Source organism: Carcharhinus amblyrhynchos, chromosome 1, assembly GCF_965287045.1.
Source record: "Carcharhinus amblyrhynchos chromosome 1, sCarAmb.v2.hapA, whole genome shotgun sequence".
NCBI lineage: Eukaryota > Metazoa > Chordata > Chondrichthyes > Carcharhiniformes > Carcharhinidae > Carcharhinus > Carcharhinus amblyrhynchos.
In genome coordinates, this window is record NC_137324.1 from 101,047,169 (window position 1) to 101,065,923 (window position 18,755).

Below are 18,755 nucleotides of genomic sequence, written 5' to 3' on the forward strand. Positions count from 1 at the left end.
GATGACTGCACAATGTTCAGCACCATTTGCGACTCCTCAGATAATGAGGCAGTTCATATCCTACTGCAGCAAGACCTAGACAATATCCAGGCTAAGGCCAACAAACGACAAGTAACATTTGCACCATACAAGTGCCACGCAATGACCATTTCCAGCAAGAGATGATCTAACCATTATTGAATCTCCACTCGCAATATTCAGGGGATTAACATTGACCAGAAACTGAACTGGACTAGCCATAGAAATACTGTGGCCACCAGAGCAGGTCAAAGGCTTGGAATCCTGCAGTGAGTAACTTACCTCCTGACCTCGTAAATCCTGTCTACCATCTACAAGGCACAAGTCAGGATTGTAATAGAATACTCGCCACTTGTCTGGATGAGTGTTGCTCCAATAGCACTCCAGAAGCTTGACACCATCCAGGACAAAGTAGCCTACATGATTGCTACCCTTTCCACAAACATTCAATCTCTCCACCGCTGACAAACTGTGGCAGCCATATGTACCATATACAAGATGGGCGGCATGTTAGCACAGTGGTTAGCACTGCTGCTTCACAGCTCCAGAGACCTGGGTTTGATTCCCAGCTTGGGTTACTGTCTGTGTGGAGTTTGCACATTGTCCTCGTGTCTGTGTGGGTTTCCTCTGGGTGCTCCCCTTTCCTCCCACAGTCCAAAGATGTGCAGGTTAGGTTGATTAGCCATGTTAAAAAAAATTGCCCCTTAGAGTCCTGAGATGCATAGGTTAGAGGGATTAGCGGATAAATATGTAGAGATATGGGGGGCAGGGCCTGGATGGGATTGTGATTGGTGGGCCAAATGGCTTCTTTCTGCACTGTAGGCTTTCTATGATCCTATGATTCTAAGATGAACGGCAGGTACTCACCAATGTTCCTTAAACAGCACCTTCCAAACCCATGACCACGACCATCTAGAAGGATAAGAATAACTAATACATGAGAACACCACCACCTGGAGGTTCCATTCCAAGTTATTTACCATTCTCATTTGGAAATATATCGCTATTCCTTACTGTCGCTCGGTTAACATGCTGGAATTCTCTCCCTAACAGCATTGTGTGTGCACCTACACTTCAAAGAACAATACAACACAGGAACAGGCCTTTCAGCCCTCCAAGCCTGCACAGATCATGTGTTCCTAACATGATCATCCATTTGTATCCCTCTATTCCCAGTCTGTTCACGTGGCTATCTAGATAAGTCTTAAATGATCCTAATGTGTCTGCCTCAACCACCTTGCTTGGTAGTGCATTTCAGGTCCCCACCACCCTCTGTGTAAAAGAAATGTCCCCCGCATATCTGTATTGAACATTGCCACCCTTACCTTGAACTTGTGACCACTTGTGTTTGTCATTTCTGACCTGGGAGAAAGCTTCCAACTGTTCACCCTATCTATATCCTTCATAATTTTATAAACTTCTATCAGGTCACTCCTCAACCTCTGTCTTTCCAGGGAGTACAATCCTACTTTACTCAATCTCACCTCATAGCTAAAACCCTCCATACCAGGCAACATCCTGGTAAACCTTTTCAGTACTCTCTCCAAAGCCTCCATGTCCTTCTGGTAGTGTGGCAACCAGAACTGGACGCAGTATTCCAAATGTGCCTAACCAACGTTCTGTATAACTGCAATATCATATGCCAACTTTTATACTCTATGCCCTGTCCAATAAAGGCAAGAATGCCATATGCCTTCTTCACCATCTTTTCCACCTGTGTGCCACCTTTAAGGATCTATGAACTTGCACACCCAGGTCCCTCTGTGTGTCTATACTCCTGATTGTTCTGTCATTTATTGTATAGCTCCCCCCTGTATTAGGGACTACAGCGCTTCAAGTCAGCAGCTCACCACCACACTCTCAAGGACAATTAGGGATGGGCAATAAATGCTGGCCTAGTCAGCAATGCCACATCCCATGAATGAATAATAAAAGCAAGAGAAAACAATTTCCGGCTTTTTTAGGTTGGACGAGGATCTCAGTGTTTGGGTGAAGAGTGCAGAGTAAGTACAGCATGGGGAGATGAAAAGATTTCTGTTGGCGTACACCAGATGGACCTGTTGAATGCTCCATGCTAACTGAGTGCCCTCACATTTCCTATTTAAACTTGGCAGGGTCAGGGCTGGAAAGCACTAATGGCTGTAGTTGCCTTCCAATGCCAGGCTTTTGCTGGGAGGGGGGGAAGGGGGTGCAAGGAGGGGGACGGGCAGGGTGAGGTGGGAGAAACTAGAAAAGAAAAAGGGAATAATTCAATGTATAATTCAAACACTAATGAGTTTTGGCTAAGCAGAGTAACCTATTAAGTAATGAAAGACAGAGTCAGGCAGCTTCTTTTTTCAATTATTATCTCAGTGTTATTTTCCCAAGGGATAGTGGTTTGCTGTATTGGAAATTCTGCTTCTCAGTATAGTATTGCCATTGTTTAGTTTGGTCACATGTATGATAAAGTAATCTTGGTTCTCTGCCAATTCAGTGTGAAAAAAAGCCTGCACTTTGTAAACTGCAACAGTGAACTGCTGTCAATAATCTCCAATCTGCACAGATCAGAACACTTTTTAATTAAAACCTATCCACCAACCTTGGCAGAAAATAAATAAAAGATATTTTTCATAAGACGTGAAATCTCTCTTTTGTGACAAAGGCAATTTTGATATATTTACTGCAATGAACTTATTGCTAATATCCTGTTCCCAAGGCCAGCAATCATATATTTAGATCATTGACTGTACCTCCCTGAAATCATACCACGGTGGTTCATAAGGTTTTACAAAAATCAATGCAGCAGCAAAACTGCAGCCTATTTCACAGCCCATTCTCAATGAATAATTTATAGAACAGGTGAAAATCAATCATTTATTTGTTATTAGATGGTCACTATTACTGAAACACTCTTTCAAATTGCAAAATAAATTGCATCAATAAATTTCTTCTGATGTTTTGCAATTTGTTGAAAAGTGCAAGGTCTGTTAATATCCATGAGGTAAGGACAGACATTTCTCAGCAGGGTACAAAAGTGCTGAGAGAATATTTACACTTACATATCTTATTTTAATATTTTATTCCTTTTCTTATTATCATCACATGAATGTTCAGGAGCTGAAAGTGCCATTTTGATACAACTGACAGCTGGATATTTTAAACAAAAACAGAATATGTAATTCACCAGATCATACAGTTGAATTTTTTAAAATCAAATGCTTGCCCAACTCCTCCTTCAGTTATTGAGGTTATTACCCTAATGCTCTTTTGATGGACCGGGGAGCATTCCTGCCTCTGAACCTGAAGTTTCAATCCAGCGTTTGCTGGCTGAGGAATGCGTTCATCATGCAGCCAAGGAGGTTGATTGTCAAACGTAAATCCTGCCAACAAAATGATAGGCAGTAAGAGCAGGAGAGGTTCCCGGTCAACCACGTGATGGAAAGAAACCTCCGCCATCACTAGCCATAGCTCCAGGTTACAACATGCATGTACTTGTGTGTGTTGCCACAGCAACTCAGGCTCCTGAGGGACCAATTTGCTCAGTTGGCTGAATGGCTGGTGTGGATCTGACTGATGCCAACAGCATGGAGTTTGATCCCCATTCCAGCAGGGATGGATTTGAGACTCAGTTCCTTGACTTACTCATAGTGGAGATCATGGTACAATGAGTCAGACCTACTTAAGGACAAGAGAGCTCAAGAAGAAAAAGATCCACCTCAATAGACTCCTGGGCATCCATTTTCAACATTTATTATTTCTGATGTAAAATAGTTCTAATCTGGCCTATCCATTCACTTCCACCATTCTGAAGTCCATCTTAAAGTCCGTCACTGCCAATCTCAGAGCTGAAGTTCAACATATTGTCACCAGTAAAGGTCTTGAAAAATTCACCAAAGATACTGGGGCCGATTCTCCATTTCAACCAGCTAATATTTGGGCAGGTGGGGTCGGGAGATGTGCGCGTGCGTTCCTGATGCATGCACGGTTCCCATCGCTAGATATCCGGCACGGTCGGAACAACTCAGGAAACCAGCAGGACCAGCAGGTAAGTCATTTAAATCTATTTTGAACGTGATTTAAATGTGATTATCGGGCCTGGAACTGAATTCTCTAGGCCTATTAGCATCCCCCGCTCCATCAGTACAAATTCACTCCGGCGGGGTTCAGAGTAGCTCCCCACTTTCGGGGAACCAGCAGGAGACCCCGATAGACTGAAGGGGGTGGGGGACAATCAGAGTCCCCTAGGGTGTCAGGCAGTAGAGGGTGCCCCTTGGACATGGGCAACCTGGCAGTACCAGCCTGTGCCCCCTGGCACTGCCCACCAGGCAATCAGGCATGGGGCAGTGCCAAGGGGCAGGGCACAGGGAGCAGAGCCAGCTTTGGACAGGGCACAGAGTGGGGTGGAGGATCCCGCTGCCATTCGGCATTAGGATCCAGTCAGGGCTGGAGGGAGACCAAAGATCAGAGCGGGCGGTGGGGTGGGGGGGGGTGGTCTGCCAGGTGCAGTGTCTGTCTCCCTTGGGGGAGGGTCTGCTGGGGTGGGGGAAATCATCAATGCTGGGTGGGGTCTGAAGATCGGGGCACTCCATGACAAGGGGGTTGGAGCTGGTACAGGAATGGTCATGGGGGCCACGCTCAGGTCGTCAGGGGAGGGCTGGGGGAGACAGCACTGTGGGGGTCCCGGGCTAGTCAGCAATCGAGCCGGTCAGCAAACCGAAGGCTGATAGTTTGGGGCCACTACGCATGCGCTGAGACCCGGAACTGTCAAACTCTGGCTCCTCCTGAGCTTTTAATGATTTCCCGATTGTGACCTCTGCAGTGCACAGAGTGTGGGACATTCTGGTCTGAACTTCCACTGAAAAAGCAGTCGTGATTTACACCATTTTTTCTGCAAATTCAGCACTTCGAACTTTTTTGGGAGAATTGCCCTAACAAGCACAGGTTTGTCTCTTTGAGTGCAATCCAGCAGAACTTTAACTTTGGCCATTGGTATAAATAGGGTGATGTTGAATTGGCTGTCAATTGACATCAAAAGGAACAATTTGACCTTGGTAGGTGTCCCCTGAGGAGATCAGGATTCAGACCTAGCTTTGGGCAGCCTGGGTGTTGCAGTGCTGCCCTCCTCACTGTCCTGGGCTGGAGGTATGCCACTCACAGAAAGGGGAGTGTCAGATGGGCAGGACATCCCCAGGTTCTCCTGGGTGGAAGGCCCTGGGCTACCATCCTCTTCCCTTCAAGTACCTGGGGCTACCTGTTTACCTCCACATGGTAGAGAGACAGCTGGAGTGAGATCCAGAAACCTCGCCATCCTCTGGCGCTGACACTCGTGGGGTCCCACCAGCACCCGCACCATGCATTTGAAGTCCTGAGCCCATTGAACTCATGCCCCCAGATATGGAGATCATGACCTGAACCATGGACCCGCCGTGGAGTGCAGGTCCTGTGCCAAGACCTCCAGTGCGGGTGCCACCCTCACAGTGTTGGCATTGTTGTCTTGGAGTGACAGCACCACCTCCTTGGACAGAAGATGATGGGACTCCTACAGTTGGCCTTGCAGTCTGAGAAGGGATGCTGGCATCCTTACCTGATATTCGTGACTCTGTTTTCAGCTCCCGCAGCTCTGGGACAGACTTACCTAGCGGTGCGCCATCAGTCAGTGACTCAGCAAAGTCCTGGCCTCCAGCATCCCTTTGAGTGCTGGTTCCCTGGCACGTCCTTGCTCCTGCCTGCTCTGGATCATCAGGTGGGAAGTGCTCAGCAGTGGGTAACCGGAAGCCTGCCCACTATTTAATCCCACTGAGGTGTGAGTATCTGCGCTGGTGAAGGGTGCGAGTGAAACTGTGATGCCTCTTCAGTGCTGCTCTCTGCGAGGTCTCCCTCAGATCTGCTCAGGTCTGTAGTGCCCAGGGGCTGTGAGGATGGTCTGGGCTGGTCTGCTGATTGACCTGCAATGGAAGGGAGATGACATTAGTGTGGGATAGGGGAATACTGATAGGAGAAAGGCCAGTCAGCTAAGGTCTGCACCATGGCTGGATGTGTTGAGGATTCTCACTCCTATCTCCTGCCTTCACCGCGCCCTTTGCACAGCTGCAGTCCTGCTCCTCACCAGCCATCTCAAGGATTCATTCCTTGAATGGGGTTGGAGTCTTGCGTCTGGCATCACTCCAGCTGGCTGTACTCGCTCATGCCCGCTGACCTGCAATGAGACAAATAGGGAGAGTAGGTAGGTAGGGTAGGTAGGAGTCGTGCCATGTCAGATGGGAATGAAGTCTGGCATATGTGGGAGGTGAGTAGGAATGGGCACGTGTGGGGCAGCGGAGCTACTGGGGTCATTACTAAGATGGGGAGAGTGGATAAGGGAGGTGGTTGTGTGTGACGAATGCTGTGAACCAAAAGGTGGGTGGGAGTGAGATCACTGTCAGGGTATAAGTGGTGTGTTAAGAAGCACTGCGGGAGACAGTTAAATCATCAATAATCACGGGTGAAGTGCCTGAAGATTGGAGAGTGGCAAATATTGTGCTTTTGTTTAAAAAGGGCTGCAGGGAATAGCCTGGGAACTACAGGCCGGTGGGCCTCACATCTGTGGTGGGTAGGTTGTAGGAAGGTATTTTGAGAGACAGGATCCACAGGCATTTAGAGATGCAAGGATTGATTAGGGACAGTCAGCATGGCTTTGTGAGTGGAGAATCATATCTCAAAAATTTGATTGAATTTTTTGAAGGGGTAACCAAGAAGATAGATGAGGGCAGTGCAGCTGATGTTGTCAACATGGACTTTAGCAAAGCCTTTGACAAAGTACCGCGTGCCGGATGGTTGCATAAGGTTAAATCTCACGGGATCCAGGGTGAGGTATCCAAACGGATACAAAATTGGCTTCTTGACAGAAGCCAGAGGGTGGTTGTAGAGAGTTGTTTTTCAAACTGGAGGCCTGTGACCAATGGTATGCTTCAGGGATCAGGGCTGGGCCCACTGTTAGTTGTCATTTATATTAACGATTTGAATGAGAATATAGGGGGCATGGTTAGTACGTTTGTAGATGGCACCAAGATTGGTGGCATAGTGGATTGTGAAGAATGTTATCTCCAGTGAAGAAAGATTGCAATGAGATCTTGATCAATTGGGCCAGTGGGCTGACAAATGACAAGATAGAGTTTAATTTAGATAATGCAAGGTGATGCATTTTGGTAGATGGAACCAGGGCAGGACTTAGTAGTTAATGGTAGGGCACTGGGGAGAGTTACAGAACAAAGAGATCTAGGGGTACATGTTCATAGCTCCTTGAAAGTCGAGCAAGGTGGACAGAGTGGTGAAGAAGGCATTCGGCATGCATGGTTTCATTGGTCAGAACACTGAACACAGGAACTGGGACATCTTATTGAAGTTGTACAAGACATTGATAAGGCCACACTTGGAATACTGTATGTAATTTTGGTCACCCTATTATAGAAAGGATATTATTAAACTAGAAAGAATGCAGAAAAGATTTACTAGGATGCTACCAGAACTTGACGGTTTGAGTTATAAGGAGAGGCTGAATAGACTGGGACTTTTTTCTCTGGAATGTAGAAAGTTGAGGGGTGATCTTATAGAGGTCTATAAAATAATGAGGGGCACAGATCAGCTAGATAGTGAATATCTTTTCCCAAAGGCAGGGGAGTCTAAAACTAGAGGGCATAGGTTTAAGGTGAGAGGGGAGAGATACAAAAGTGTCCAGAGGGGCAATTTTTTCACACAGAGTGTCTGGAACAAGCTGCCAGAGGTAGTAGAGGCGGGTACAACTTTGTCTTTTAAAAAGCATTTAGTCAGTTATATGGGTATGATGGGTACAGAGGGATATGGGCCAAATGCGACCAACTGGGATTAGCGTAGAGGTTTGAGAAAAAGGGCAGCATGGACAAGTTGGGCCGAAGGGCCTCTTTCCATGCTGTAAACCTCTATGACTCAATGACATAAGGAGACAGACCCACCCTGGTTGTACAAAGAAAGTCATGCATCTTCTTCTGGTACCGTCCTCTTATCAAGTAAGCTGGTGCTTGCAATTGTGGCCACAGTCTCTCAGGTGGGAATGGTCACTGTGCTGGCTGAATGTCTGTCCAATAATGGGTAGAGGGTCTCCCACCTCTGCTCAACCCCATTGAGAAGTTTGCTGAGGCTTCCTCTGTAGAATGTGGTACAGTCTTTCTGACAGCCTGCCCCTCGATTGAACTTGGAACAAGTACTGGGTAGGGGGTTAAACCTTGTGCCCCACTGATCGTAGCGATTAAGCTGTATCAGGGTGAGCATCTCAGACACAGACTGCCACGGACATGGCGCGAAACATGTGAACCCTTTCCTCTTCACAAGGGACTTTTTAGAAAGCTACTGAACGGCAGCCTGCATTTTTGCTTAAAATTTGCAAATGCTTTGATAACGTCATCAGCTTTCCAATTCATCTTGGGCAGGATGTGTTCATTTTTACAAACACAGCCATTTCAATTTTCTATGATTCACTCAGTTGTTCTATCTTTGGCACTAATTCAGGATGATTTTTGTCAATCTAATTCAACATTAAGATTGGAACTTTCCAGTCGTTCATGCCCTGCAGTGCTGCAAGTGAGGACGGAGAATTTGGTGTTCATCTAAATCTCCGTTCACTGCACTGAGACCAGAAAATTCCAGTGAACCATCAAATAATTCGGTTGGACTCAAACCTGGTGTTGTCGGACTTCTTACTGTGTTTACCCCAATCCAACGCCGGCATCTCCACATCATGGAAATTCCACCCAGTATGTCTGAGCCTTATTCACAGATACCTTCTGCCACAATGTTATGTGTTCTGGTTACTATGCAGTCGGAACAATTGCACTTTTAGAAACAATGGACCAGAGATTAAATTGAGTGTATTTGTTAAGCTATCAATGTGGCTGATGGACTAGTACATTATCGATTGTACGACTGCAGTGCAAGCAGTAATTGTAACACCCTGGGTGTACATTCAGATACCAATTAGTTTCTAATCATTTACAGTTAATAACAGTATACACACATGCAGTTTATTCACTCCATGAGGTAGATCTTCATTTGTGCAATGCAGGTTTCTGATTCCAATAACTTACTCTACAGTTAAAGTCTACCCCAAGATGTGTTGACGATTCCGTGTATTCTTTATTTCCTTAACACTGGACCCTTGTTTAAACACATCTAGCAATCTGGCAATCCCTGTAGTTTCAGCTAGCTTGTTCTGGTTAAGTACTCAGGGTAATGAAAGGTGCAAACTTTTGAACTCTATTAGCATGGATTGATCTTCACTGTACAAATACTGCTATAGATTGCAGTCACGTACATTTTCAAACACCAGAGTTTTGGCTGTTGCCTATTCCACTAAAATCAACGTTACCTTCTGTTTGGATAGCAGGAGACAACATTCAAGTGAAGGCAAGCAAAAAGAACTAAGAATTATTTAGACCCATCTTCAGGTGCAGAAAGGCCAGCAAGCCTCTCCTTCCTGCCTGATTAAATGCCCTGTTGCCACCAAACCTACAGGCGGAAGGGCATAAGATTCCACCTGCAAGTGGAAAATATGTTAAGAGCTCCACAAATACATAGAAAGAGAAAGCTGCATGGTTAGTTGATAATCATCCTTTGAATAGAAACTTCCTCACACTTTAGTCAACGTGTGCTGTTGTATTTGGAGAATAATCAAACACATATATTTAAATAACAAGCTAAATATTTTTGAAGACTGCATGTTATTGTGTCCATAACTTTTCCTTTCTAATGCACGTTCCTACCAAGATTTAAGTGATGAGAATGTTAAACATAGTTTCGGTTTTGATATATAAATGTAACAGAGACATTAGGGCATGATTATTTCATCTTGTTAAAGAAAAGATTGCTGTTGGGGGACTGCAGCTGTCATTTAGTAGATTTCACTGTTTCGTGATGTGAGTTGAAATAATTTGGTTCTGTACTGTGAATGAGAATGAACATCATAATTAGACTTAGGGAAGCAAATGCAGTCAGCGCTGGACAAGCCCTTAAGTGTATCTTGAGCTTAATTAAGATACCTGGTACTCATTTCTTACATGCTTTCATATTTCTGTTGAATGATTTTGCATATTACACACACACTGACATTAACATTTAAAGTGATTGTATTAACATGATCTTTTTGTGTACCGAGCAGTTCTTAGTCCTATACTAAAAAATAGACATCGTGAGATCTCAGTTAACATAGTAACAGTAATATGCTCACTTCGCACTGCACTAAAATAAAACATCACTAAATAACAGACTGTAGCTAGCCATGGATTTTATATTGATGAGAAGTCCAACACAAGTTGGACAAGTCCTGGGGTTATTTGGAATCACGAGCTTTTGGAGTGCTGCTCCTTCATCACGCAAGTAGAGAGGTAGATCCACCAACATGGCATATATAGGCAAAGACACAATTGAAAGATAATTACAGATTGGAATGTGAAAAATAGTTGGAATGCGAGTGCACCTGTAAAGACTTGATTACTTGTAAAGACTCGCATTCCAACCATTCTTCATATTCCAATCTGTAATTATCTTGCAATTGTGTCTTTGCCTATGTACTCCGTGATTGTGAATTTACCTCACCACTCACCTAATGAAGGAACAGTGCTCCAAATAAACCTGTTGGGCTTTAACCTGGTGTTGTGAGGCTTCTCACTAAGTTCTTACTAAGTTTTTACAAGTACAGATTTTGAAGAAGAACTCATTAAAGACAACCAGAGAAGGATAAAAACAGACATGCTGAAATACTCAGCAGGTCAGGCAGCATCTACGGAGAGAAACAGAGTTAATGTTCCAGGTAAGATGAACCTCACCAGAAGTGTTCTGAAATGTTACAAATGTAACCTCTGCTGATGTTGCCTGACCTACTGAGTATTTCCAGCATTTTCTATTTTTATTTTAGATTTCCAGCATCTGCAATATTTTACTTTCATGCTAAACCAGAGACGGGACTCCAGTGATTCCCCATTGTATCCCCGACATTTCTCCAAGAGAGTTGACAGTCTCCTGCTGAAATTATGACAGGCAACCCATGGAATTCCAACCCTGCAGGTTTTCTTCAGAGTGAGGACAAATCCAACCAGTGCCTGCCATCTTTAACCAAATGCGAAACAGGAGATACGAGTTTCCTGTGCACCGCTAAATTAGTCTTGAAGGTAGGACTTACTTTGAAAAAGTTTTAAGATCATAAGTTTCCATACATGCAAAAATATTGAAATAGGAATCTGTCACCAGGTAGCATGAGGATCCAACTGCTGCAGCAAAACCGGTGACTTGATTTCTATATGTCAACATGTCATCAGGAAATTGAGATTTCAGTCCTGCCTAATTATCTACTTGGCTGTTTCATCTCCTGCTCTTACAGGCCATTAACAATTGCCCCAGGGATCAGTCTTTTGACTCTTCTCTGAATTACTCCCAGTAGTTTAATGTATCACTTCCTCATCAGTGACTAGAAATAGTCAAGATACTCATGGTTACATCTGACTATACTGTTTGAGTAAGAATACTATCACTGAGGTAAGGCTGGTTCTTTATAATCATATATATTGGATAACATTACTTTATAATGGCCTAATAGTATTATCACTAGATGATTAATCCAGAAACTCAACTGGGGATCCGGGTCAAATCCTGCCATGGCAGATGATGGAATTTGAATTCAATAAAAAATATCTGGAATTAAGAATCTACTGATGACCATGAAACTGTTGTCGATTGTCAGAAAAACCTATCTGGTTCACTGATGACCTTTAGGGAAGGAATCTGCCTCCTTTACCCGGTCAAGCCTATATGTTATTCCAGAGCCATACCAAGGTGGTTGACTCTCATCTGCCCTTTAAGGGAAATCAGGATGGGCAATAAATGCTGTCCAGCCAGCAATGCCACTGTCCCAAGAATGAATAAAAAAAGCTTTATAAACAAGTTGAGCAAGAGTGAATTTGCAATTGTGGCATTTACACAATGACCCTGTTTTGGGACAGTATCTTTAAATTTGGAATCAGTGATTTGGGGTTATGTGACCTGTTCTACAGTCATAGCCTGGGTGGCTTGTTTTTTTAAAGATCAAAGGAAGACTTAGATTGTTTTAGATTGTGATCAAGGAGGAAATAGCGAGGCATCTTGAGGAGAATTGTTTGATAGAGCAGACGCAGCACGGTTTCGTTAAGGGGAAGTCGTGTCTGACGAATTTATTGGAGTTCTATGAAGATGTGTCTAGGGCGGTGGATAGAGGAGAGCCGGTAGATGTGGTGTTTCTTGATTTTCAGAAGGCATTTGATAAGGTGCCGCACAAGAGGTTATTACAGAAGGTCAGGGGGCATGGAGTTGGGGGTAGGGTGTTAGCGTGGATAGGAGATTGGCTGTCAAATAGGAGGCAGAGAGTGGGGGTCAATGGGTGCTATTCGGATTGGCGGTTGGTGACTAGTGGAGTGCCCCAGGGGTTGGTGCTGGGGCCTCAGCTATTTACCATTTATATAGATGATCTGGAGGAGGAAACCGAGTGTATGGTGTCGAAATTTGCTGATGACACCAAGATTGGTGGAACGGCAAATTGTGCGGAGGGTGTGGAAAGTCTGCAGAGGGATCTAGATAGACTGGGAGAATGGGCCAGGGACTGGCAAATGGAATTTAATGTTGGCAAGTGTGAAGTTGTCCACTTTGGTAGGAATAATGGTGGGAAGGACTATTACTTACATGGCGAAAAACTGCAGCATGCGACGGTGCAGAGGGACCTCGGGGTCCTTGTGCATGAGTCGCAAAAACCCAGCCTGCAGGTGCAGCAGGTGGTCAGGAAGGCTAATGGGATGCTGGCCTTCATAGCAAGGGGGATTGAATATAAAACTAGGAAGGTCTTGCTGCAACTGTACAAGGCACTGGTGAGGCCGCAGCTGGAGTACTGTGTGCAGTTTTGGTCACCGCACTTACGCAAGGATATTTTGGCCTTGGAGGGAGTGCAGAGGAGGTTTACTAGGCTGATACTAGAGTTGAGGGGGTTGAACTATGAGGAGAGGCTGAATAAACTGGGCTTGTACTCGTTAGAGTTTAAAAGAATGAGGGGAGATCTCATTGAGACATATAAGATGATGAATGGGGTGGATAGGATAGAGGTGGAGAGGCTCTTCCCGCTCAGAAAGGACGGTATGACTAGAGGGCACAGCCTCAAGATAAAGGGGGGGGCGGTTTAGAACGGATTTGAGGAGGAACTTCTTCACTCAAAGGGTGGTGAATCTCTGGAATTCTCTGCCCGTTGAAGTGGTGGAGGCTGCCTCGTTAAATATATTTAAGACGCGGGTTGATAGGTTTTTGATAAGCGAGGGGATTAAGGGTTATGGGGAGAGGGCGGGAATGTGGAACTGAGGCATGACAGATCAGCCATGATCTTGTTGAACGGCGGGGCAGGCTCGAGGGGCTAGATGGCCTACTCCTGCTCCTATTTCTTATGTTCTTATGTTCTTAGAGGGAAGAAAGTGTAAGGTATTTACGATTGGAGGCAATGGCAGCAGTCTCTGAGTTCACAATAGATAAATTCTGAGAGTGGAATTTTCCTGTCCTGCCTACCACGAGAATCGTAGCAGTCAGGGACGGACCATGCAAAGGTCCATTGACCTCAGGCAAGAATTTCCGGCCTTGGGGAGAGCGTGGCTGGAAAATCCTGCCCTGAGTTTCCCAAAGTTCCAGAAAAGTGTTGGATGTATTGGGTTGCAAACAGTTTTGCTGTAAACTAACCATTTGCTACTAAAATGAAAGAGAGTTAGAATTAAGAATAGTGCTATGATCCATCAGGTATTAATTGCTACGTAAACCAAATCCCAATGGAAAACTTGGCATATTTGTCACAACCCTTTTTTTGTATTCTGACGATGAAAAAAGTCAAGATTTCCAGTAACACATTGGAATTTTAAACATTAAATTAAAACATTTATTATTAAGAAAAGAAAACTTAAACACAAGATTACAGTTACACAGTTAAAATCTGTATCATAGAACCTCCCTCAAAAGGACCTCACATGGCCAGGCACCCTCTAGGTAACATTCCTTTGTAGATGTTGAACTACAAAATTCCAGTAATATTACCATAAGGCAAACTCACTGTTACTGTAGGAAAGGTATATCACAGATCTTCTCAACCTTCCATTCTGCTGTGAAAATTCACAAAACTTCAAAAACAAAGCCCTGCTCTATGGAAAACTTTTCTGTCTTGGCTAGAATGGTTGTTTCAAACGTTGCACCTTTACAACTCTTTTTATAACATAGAGCTGTATACCCCAGGAGGTCTCACATTGCCATCCCCAACACAACACCACATCTTTTCTTAAATATCCTTTTATTTTTTCATCTTCAATTGCACTACCCCTAGCAATTTTAGAACTTAACATCCCAAAATATTTAAATATTTCATGTTCTCCCTGTTGCCCCCACTTTTAGGTCAAATAAAATTTAACAACCATTCCTTATTTAGTTATAACCTTTTACAAATTATAAAATGTTTTACTTCCCTTTGAAATTTAACAGCTGAAAATCCAAACTCTTACTTATTCCTTCATACAAATTTCTACCCACTATGTATTTAATTATAAAAAATTCACATGGCTGTACCTGTTTCAAATGCATGCGTTTAACACCTGTGTTTGTATCATGTCTCAAACCGTACCAAATAATCGGTCCCCAGCTTAATTAAATTATTTTCACACACATAAACACTCACAAGCCTGCTTCACAGAATAATTTAAAAATTAATTAATTAATAAAATAGTAAAAATAATAACACATCTAATAGCTAATCAGCCTTTTTACCTGGGTGGAAGTTTAATTGTTTCACATTACCATGGAGAAGAAAGGGGAGAGCTCCATTTATGAGATCAGGTTACAGGCTTCCCTACAAATTAATGACTATCATAGACAGACAGTGGTTCCATGTAATCAGCTGATAGAATTGCTGCTTGGATTTACAAGCTACCACAAACAGATGTGGAGGTAGCGGGAGGGCGGGGTGGGTAGTGGACATAGGCCTTAAACAAAAAGATGCATCCTGCAGCCCTATAAGACTGTTTGCTGTAAGATAATTCCTTGGAGAGTGTATAAATGGGGAACATCACTATCTGTAGTTGAAAGTATAAGTTGCCTACAAAAAGAAAGTAAAATAGTTAATAGTTTTTTAATCATTTGATACAGTAAAAGCTTTAAAACATGAAATCTTGTTGTAATTCTTTCAGCTAGTAACTGAGAGTTCATATCTCTTTTTAACAGTTATTGGTCTCTATGGAAGTTGTAACATGTGACAATCTCATGCAAAGACTTCACTGAAGAGCTATTCTTCAAGTACTTATTTTTATGTGGAGCACTGTCATGAGGGGGCTAGGGGTCAGGTTAGGCGATAGGGTGGGTCAGCGTTCAGGTTGGGACAGGCTGGGAGTAAGATCAGTTCAGGGAGGCAGGGGTTGGGTCAGGTCTGGTAGATTTGGATCGGAGGTTTTGGGTGGTGTCAGGGTGTTGGGTAGGGTCAGGGTAGACTATGGGGGATGTTGGGTCTGGAGCTGGGGTTGGGTCAAGTTGGGTGGGTTTGGAAAGGGACTAATGGGTTGGGTCAAGTGGGCTGGGGGTTGGGTCAGATCAGGAGTTGGGTGGGGTTGGAATGGGCTGGGGGTTGAGTTGGGTCAGGTGGAGGGCAGGGTGGGGAAAACTATGAGTGTGGAGGGGTTAGAGTTCCTGAAGGTTTGGGAGTGTATGAGGTGCACTGTGTGGATTTAGACAGGGTACTTAAAATAGCTATGCTGATTAGAAGCGCTTTCATTTATTCTAGCTCTTTCAGAGTAACGAGTGGTGTAAAACTGGCAGAACCATCCAAAGTTAGAGATTTAAATTGCTTTGGCGATGGCTCCCAGAGCCACACAATTGCCCAGGGGCAGTTAGCACTTCTGGACAATTGCCAGATAAATCCTTACCTGGGAACCTACAAGAGGGATTCCCCAGTGCATCTTTGGGGTACCCCAAATCCCCAGTTCATCTTTGAGGTACCCTGAATCCCTAGTTCATCTTTGGAGTACCCCAAATCTGACACTGGGGGAGCCACATAGTTTGGGCCAATATTTGTATGGTCACATCATTTTGGATACCAAACATTATGATTGCAAATGTATTAGGAAACACCAAGTTAACTACATTTTCAAACAAAATCACTTGATAGTGTTAACATTTTAGACTGGCACATTTACTAAATTGCTGTCATTTCTATATTAACATTTCATTTAATTCTGCACTTGGCAGATTGATTTTAACTCTGACACTCTTTAGTATTTGCTTCATCTGTCTTTGACGAACAGTCACAGAAGCTTTCTATTTAATCACGTCTTTCCTCTTGTCATCTGAACCTGACATATCAGGAGAATAAGCTGTCTAACGTGTGCTGGCTTCTCTTTACTTCCAAATTGAAACAGAACTGACAACTTCCAAACATAAATTCTAACATCAGAAACTTGTAGAGAAACTGTAGAGTATCGATTATATTCTGCTTGTGTTTAAGTCATGAGGTAGTTATTAATATGTTCTTTTGGCACAAAACACATTTACCTATCAAGTGTTTTTATTCATTCTATGTGTGAAGATATGTAGCAAACTGCGGAAAGCAGAGAAAATTCCTTACGGTGTGATGTTAGCGAGTTTGGTGACTTTCATTTTTCAATGATGTTAATCTCCCATCTTGAACCGTTTCAAGTTAAACAATTTGAATTATTTTGGCATTAAATATCACTCTTTGGTCCTGGAGCTGCTGCTGAAGCTTCAACAACATACTCACAATAATTAAAATTTAGTTCCATATTTGCCGCTGAAATGCAACTAACAAAATTACAGCATTGAAATCAGCACCTGTATTTACAGAATTTATGTTGTAAATGCAGAATATTAGCACAAACATCAATGCTTCTATATTCACTGTTACTCTCTGTATTCTATAACCAAGCCAGTTCTATATCCACCTAGCCAGCCCACCCTGAATCCCATGTGAGTTTAGTTTTTCTACCAGTCCGCCATGTGGGACCATGTTAAACACCTTACTAAAGTCCATATAAATTATATCCACAGCCCTTCGCTCATCAATTATCTTTGTCACCTCTACAAAAATCTCAATCAAGTTGGTGAGACATGACTTTCCCCATACAAAAAAACCATGCTGCCTGTCACTAACTAGTCCATTTTCTTCCAAGTGAGCATATACCATTTCCCTCAGTATTTTCTCCAAAAGCTTCCCCATCACTGACGTCAGGCTCACCAGCCTATAATTTCCTGGATTATCCTTGCTTCCTTTCTTAAACAAGGGAACAGCATTGGCTATTCTCCAGTCCTCTGGAACCTCACCAGCGGTCAAAGCTGATGTGCGTATATCTGTTAAGGCCCCAGCTGTTTCTTCCTTTGCCTCCCACAGTAACCTGGGATAGATCCCATCTGGCCCCAGGGATTTGTCTACCTTAATACAATTTAGAATACTCAACACTTGCTCTTTCAATATATTGACATTCTCTAGAGTGTTCACATACCTGTCCCTGACCTCAACATCTGTCATGTCTTTTTCCTTGGTGAATAGCAATACAAAGTACTCACTAAGGATCTTACCAACCTCTATGCATAACTTCCCTCCATTGTCCTTGTATGGGCCTACCCTTTCTCTTGTTACCCTCTTGCTCCTAATATATGCATTAAAAGCCTTAGGATCCTCCATGACCCTGTTTGCTAAGGACATTTCATGGCCCCTTTTACCCCTTCTAATTCCGCGTTTTAGTTCCTTCCTACTTTCACTACATTCCTCAAGGACTTTGTCAGTTTTTAGATACCTTGATCTATCATCCATTTTTTCCTTTTTCTTTTGATTAAAATTATAATTTCCCTTGTCATCCAAGATTCCTGAATCCTGCCATTTCTATCCTTCATTTTTGCAGAGACATACCTGTCCTACACTTCACTCAACTGGTCTTTAAAAGCCTCCTATACACCAGATGTGGATTTGTCCTGTCTGATTAGGATGTAATTAGCCCTTGCCCAATTAAGCACCCTCACCCAAGTGCCACTCTTGTCTTTATCCATGACTACCCAAAATTTTATGAATTATGGTCGCTAGGCCCAGCTCATTCCCAATACCACGTCTGGTATGCACCCCCGCCCCCAGTTGGATTGTCAGCACACTACCAAAAAGCCCTCCTGCACACATCTAACAAATTGTTCTCCACCTGAGCCCTTGGCTGTAAGGGAGTCTCAGTCAAAATTACCCATCACAACTATTCTGCTTTTTTCACACCTTTTCAGTATCTGACTGCACAGCTGCTCCTTTGGATGATGGGAGGTCTCTCGTACACTCCCAACATTGTGATTTCACCCTTCCTATTCCTGAGCTCCACCCATAATGCCTCACTGCAAGATTGCTCCAAAGTGCCCTCCCTCAACACAGCTGTATCAGCAACGCAACTCCATCATCCCTTTTGTTTTTCCTTCTGTCCTGTCTAAAATAACAATATCCCAGAATGTTAAGCTGAAAGTCCTGTCCCTCCTTTAACCACATCTCCATATCAGCAATATCATAATTCCATGCAGTAATCCAGGCTCTCAGTTTATCTGTTTTACCTATTATACATCTTGTATTGAAGCAAACACACTCCAGACTTCCAGCCCGCTGAGCCCCACGGCCTCCCTTTGCCTGCTTTTATCTCAGTTTCACTTTCTTCCCCAGTCCCTATACTTACTGGCCTGCT